The sequence below is a fragment of the Lissotriton vulgaris genome, chromosome 3_1 (assembly GCF_964263255.1).
Source record: "Lissotriton vulgaris chromosome 3_1, aLisVul1.2, whole genome shotgun sequence".
Taxonomy (NCBI): domain Eukaryota; kingdom Metazoa; phylum Chordata; class Amphibia; order Caudata; family Salamandridae; genus Lissotriton; species Lissotriton vulgaris.
Genome location: NC_141689.1, coordinates 960,020,006 through 960,025,625, shown reverse-complemented (window position 1 = coordinate 960,025,625; position 5,620 = coordinate 960,020,006). Strand labels below are relative to the sequence as shown.

General features: G+C 47.3%; 1 pseudogene; it reads right to left on the bottom strand.

Annotated features, from left to right (window-relative positions):
- Positions 1-397: 397 nt before the first annotated feature.
- On the bottom strand, positions 398-1,552 carry LOC147727269 (zinc finger BED domain-containing protein 6-like; annotated as a pseudogene).
- Between the last annotated feature and the right edge of the window lie 4,068 nt (positions 1,553-5,620).

The window sequence follows — 5,620 nt, the reverse complement described above, 5'->3', positions numbered from 1 at the left end:
TACTTTTTGTCCGCATCTTCTCAGGAAAATGAGGGCCCACAGGGCAGTCTCTCGTGTCAATTTCAGAAGTAACTCTGTCAGCAATCAGCAAGCATGTAGTCAGTCAGTAATTTCAGTCCCACTTGAGGGGACTCGTCTACAAAGACAAAGTTTCTTTATTCTTCGTAATCCATCCATCTACCTTGAGGGAAATGGATAGGGGGAATCTGGAGGAGGAGGATAGAGGAGCATGATTGAGTTGTGAACGTGTGAACCTCAGGAATGCAGACTGTGGCACGTTCAAATCAATGGACTTGTTGTGATTAGGTGATTAGAGTTTTGTTGTGGTAAAAGTTCTAAAACAAAGAAAGATACACAGGAATAAAAGTGAATAAGGATGAAAAAAAGGAAGTAATTTTCAGGCCTTGGTGTCAGGGAAGTAGAGCTCGTCCTCAAACTCTATGAATTGAGACGGGAGTAGGTCATCTAACAGAGAAGAACTTCCGTCACCTAAGTCGGTTTCCTCTTCTTCCTGCGTGCATTCACGTATTTTGTAATCTGGTGGTATGAAGTGCTGATTCATGTTGATCAGTGTTAACCTCTCCACATTTCTGGGCTAGAGGCGGGTCCTTTTTGAAGTTACAATGGCACCAGAAGCACTGAAAACCCGTTCAGAAGACATGGTTGCGAGTGGGCAAGAGAAATAATTTAGAGCCAAGTTGGTGACCAGTTGCCACAGATGCCTTTTCCTATACCAATACAGCAATGGGTTCTGATTAACAAAGACCTCTGTTGGGTCATCCAGATAGGCCTGCACCATCGACTAAAGGTTCTCCAGGGTTGCTCCACTTTGCGTACCATCTGTGGCCTTTGCAGCACTGGAACGAGCAAACCCTTGATAAGTTAGCCAATCCGCTTCCGACAATATTATGGCTGGGCCTGGTGCAGGTGAGGATGATGATACGGTTGCTGGTGTTGGTAATGGCTGTGAGGGAAAGTGACTCCCTTCGGCCACAGTTTCAGAAGTGGAACTTGACGCCGGATGGCATGCTGATTCAGTTGTACTTCTGTCGGCTCCTTCAATTTTCTGCCGATCTTTTTCGAACCGAGTGGCTGACACAGCTAGCCAATGTTTGTACTTTAAAACATCTGCTTCATCAAAAGTAATGAATGCTTTGCTGGCCACTGCCTTTTTGTACTGTGGATCCAGAATAGTGGTACAAATGTAATGTTGTTCTGTATGTATGTTTTGAAGCCTTTCATTGGCAACTAGGCGGCTTAATAACCTCTCCGCCAACTGATATGCGTCTTGCTTTTCGGCATCATCTCGGAACGTTGAAGACACCGCCTTCAGTTGGTGCTCTAGCATGCGCAACAATGGGATAGCTTTGCCCAAAGAACAGTCCTCCCTGCTGACTTCACGCGTGAAGACCTCAAAAGGACGAAGCATGTCTGTCAGGCTTGAAACTATCTTCCATTCCTCCAACTCTAGCCTCATGTCTTACATAGTAGAACCCAGTTTATAGACATACTCATGTATTACCCCCCACTGCTCAGACAGATGCTCAAGCATGTAAAATGTTGAGTTTCAACGTGATGCCACCTCATCATTGACTGGCAGTCTACATTCATGTTGAATGCTTCTCAGCTCTTTCCGGGCCTTAAAACAATGGCTGAAATGTGTGCAGATTCTTCGGCAGATGTTCAGTGACTGTGGTTTCTTTTTTCAAGAAATCTTGCACAACAATGTTAATACTGTGCGCCAAACACTGCACTCTGAAATAGTCACCTAGCTGCATGACCTTAACTATATTATTGCCATTATCCGTGGAAACATAACCAATCATGCAATTTCTTGGAGGCAGACATTCATTGACCTTCCTATCAAACTCCTCCAAAAGGTTAGGTGCAGTATGAGTTTTCTCCATGGCAAACATCCCTATTGTTGCATGTTTCCGAGTAGCTTGAAAAACTGTGTCCGTGTCAACACCTACTTTTGACTTGTCTTTAACCCCTGCAAAAGAGACCCAGTGTGCAGTGATGCACATGTAATCAAGGGCTTGGCAACCGGTCCACATGTCTGTTGTCAGGTGGATAGTGTGAACAGCACTTTTCTGCAAAGCTGCCCCAATCACCTCCAGCACATCTTGATGTAGAGCTGGATCCGCAACTCTGGCAAAATAGTACCGGCTAGGAACCTTCCATTTAGGGCAGACTGTTGCCACAAATTCTAGAAAACCCACCCCTTCCATGAAAGAAAAAGGGAGAAGGTCCAGGGCTAACATTTTAGCCAGCTTTGCGTTATACAGACATGCCGTTGGGTGGTTGCGTTCAAATGGCGCCTCCAACAAAAACATTCTGCTAACGGTGGGCTGGACTATTTTACGTGATGATGAGGATGACTTCCTCAAACCAGTTTGGCCCAGTGATGTACTATTTCGCATTGGTGTCTCTCCCAGACTCTTAGTGTGCCTCATACATGTTGCAGGGGTAGAGGGTGTGGGCGATACCACTGCAGTGCTGCTGCCAGGGGTACTGGGTGTACCAGAAAAAATGTCTGTCGCTTCTTCACTTCCCCCCTGCACTATCAGCCCCTCGTCATCATCAGATGCAATATCAATGGATACATTTGGATTTGTTTTTCTTTTGGCTTCCTGGATCTTACTTAGGTGTGCCTCCCACTCGATAGTGTGGTGTTTTTTTAGATGATCTTTGTGGCCTCCAGTACCATCGTTGGTACCAAGCTTACTCCGACTAACTAATGTTTTACAAATCGAACAAAAAAAAAACCATGTTTTCCGCCCTTTGGCTAACAGTAAAGAAGTCCCAAACTGGGGACTGGAGATGTCTGCTGGTGGTGGAGGTCCTACTTTGAGTTTCAATGCCAGATGAAGTGGAGGATGGGCGTGGCTGAATTTGTTTCTGTTGTTCACTTACAGCACCACTACGGTCCACAGAATCAAAAAAGCTCGAACTGGAGAACGTCGCTTCTCGGTAACAGCCGCAACCCTTTGGAACGCCTTGCCAATCCGACTTCGTTCCGAGCCTAACCACATGAAATTCCGGAAGCTACTCAAGACCCACCTTTTCCTGCAATAACCCTTTCCCTTACTCCCCTACTTCCACCCTCAGATGTTTTTTTGCAATCTCAGCGCTGGGACGCTCCCGGGCAGCCATGCGCTATAGAAATCCCAAATTCATTCATTCATTCATTCATTCACTACTTGAGGTAATGGAGGTCGAGCTGGATGGAGGTCCCTGCCGGCCCTTCTGACTAAATAATATGGAAGCTGTAGGTCGTGTCGGTGTTGTAGTTAACTGCGTTGGTGGTGGTACCAGTGCCACGTCCCCCACATCCTGCTCAGCAGCCATTCGGGATAGGGTGAAAATGTCTGTCTGCTGCATGCCCACTGGGGCTGGAGTGACGACTGTGATGACTGGGTCGTCATCAGACTGTTCATCAGCAGCAGAAGACACCACTTCTTGTTCATCATCATTACCCATAAGTAGAAGCCTTGCGGGAACCTTCCTTTTAGGCTTAGCTACCTTTATCGGCTCATGGCGTACCTCACTCTCAGAGTGCATTGGTGGGTTCCAATCAAGATCAAGGTCATCAGAATGAAGGGGGCTTGAAGAAGAACTTGTAGTAGTAGTAGTGGTAGCCCTCCTTGACCTTTTTCTTGCAGGGGATCTGGAAGACAATGGATCATCATCAGGAGGAGTGGCATCCTAGGATGATACCTCCGCTTGAATATCAATTTCCTGATGTGCCCCTACTTCTGGAGGAACAAGCGTAGTAGGCAGTTGTGCTGCTCCATGAACCTCTAGTTGCACCTCTCCAGGCACCTCTCGATGCACCTCTACTTGCGCTTCTCCTTGCGCCTATCCTTGCGCCTCTCCTTGCGCCTATCCTTGCGCCTATCCTTGTGCCTCTCCTTGCCCATGTACTTGCGCTTATACTAGTTGCACCTGTGGTTGTCGTTGCGGCTGTGGTTGTTGAACACTCGTCAGCTGAGTTACACCCGGCGTTGATTGGATGGTACTTTCTTGTGATGTGCCAACATCACTGGTCGATGGTGATTGAGAAAGTAAAGTAGCTGCCTCAGCAGCACTCATGGTCTTGGACCTCACTTTGTGGTCCCGTAGTTCAAGGGTCCATGGTTCGTAGATTCTGAACCCGTGCAATAAAGTTCGTCGGATATAGACGATTTTGGTGTCAGCGGACCGCAAATTACGAGTGCGGTGTGTACGAGTGTTTTTGTCATAACCGATCAATAAGAGCACTACGTATTCAGGGATTTCGTTTGAAACCTCGGGTTCCATTTTGTGTACGGCAGCCATTTTGTGTGGTTGCACTCACATAGGCCGATGACTGCGGCCGAACGAGTCCTTGGGACACCTACACCTTAGCTGACTCTTGTTTGACCTGGCCGAACTGACTCCCTTGCCCGAACTGACCTCGCTGAGCCAGTTCCTTGTTAAGCAGCTGGTCAGATAAAGATCAAAGAGCAGGACATTGCTGAGTTTATGGTACACTGCACCCACCCTTCTATCTTGCTTCTCATCTGTTTCTGTTCCTTCCTTTATGGCTTAATCACTGATTTGGGTTGAGGTATTATGATGGGTTTGTCCGGCCTGATTGAACAGGAATATTGGAATGTGCTTGGTCATTTCTGGTGGGCTGGACAACGAAAGATGGGATTGTCGTCATGCGCTACTTTTGAAATGTCACGATCTTATTGGTCAGTTTGTATGTAATCGATGCTAGCCTGGAATGTGATTTTTGGCATAAAAGACCATGCTCCGCTCATTGCATTTGTGCCGTCTCTAGCGAACCATCCGTGTTGTGGTTCGTAGACCTCTGTTCCTGGTTGCAGCCAATAAACTTTGGTCTTTGACGTCATCAAGGAGTGTCCTGTGTCTCTGTTTGCCGAGGCAGGGGAATCCGAAGACATCGAGCGTTATCCCTGGCGCTGCTGGGTTCTAAAACCCGGTTCTTCGGTTGGTACCGGTCCAAGCCCGAAGATCGTGAGGAGCTTCGTGTGGAAATTCTGGAGGAAGGCCTGCCACTTCATCAACCCCTGTATGTCGTCATGTTCCGAAAGTCTTTGCTGTGAGGTTCCCCGCCTTCCGACGGCTACGAAGGACTGCTGCCCTGACTGTCCCCCTGTCTTGGAGCCATTAGACGATTTGTAGAGCGAGACACTTGATGGGTCTTCTGGTGACGCCATCGACATTTCAGTTAAGTATGAGTGGAGCGTCTCCCAGTCCTTAGTTTTGTTTGGGTATCCTTCGGGATCGCTTTGATTTGGTACCTGCAGGCCCCAAAGCCGAGGGACTCGTGTTTTCACTAGGCTATCGTTTTTGAGATTTCCCTTGAAGTTTGAAGCTAGACTAGTGAGCGAAGATGCCTGGTCTTAGCAGACTTGGAAAGATATTTGTTGTACAAGGGATTCCCGATTGGAGGATTCATGTCCGGTTCCTCTGATTGGAACTCTGACCTATGAGCTCTACGTAAAACATGGAGTGGGCCCCATTGCGTATAATGACATATGGGTAAAATACACGAGAAAAGACGGTGTCCTACAGTGGCCCCGTTATGGTAGCTTTGAAACAGAGATTTTAGATAATCTCAAAGGTA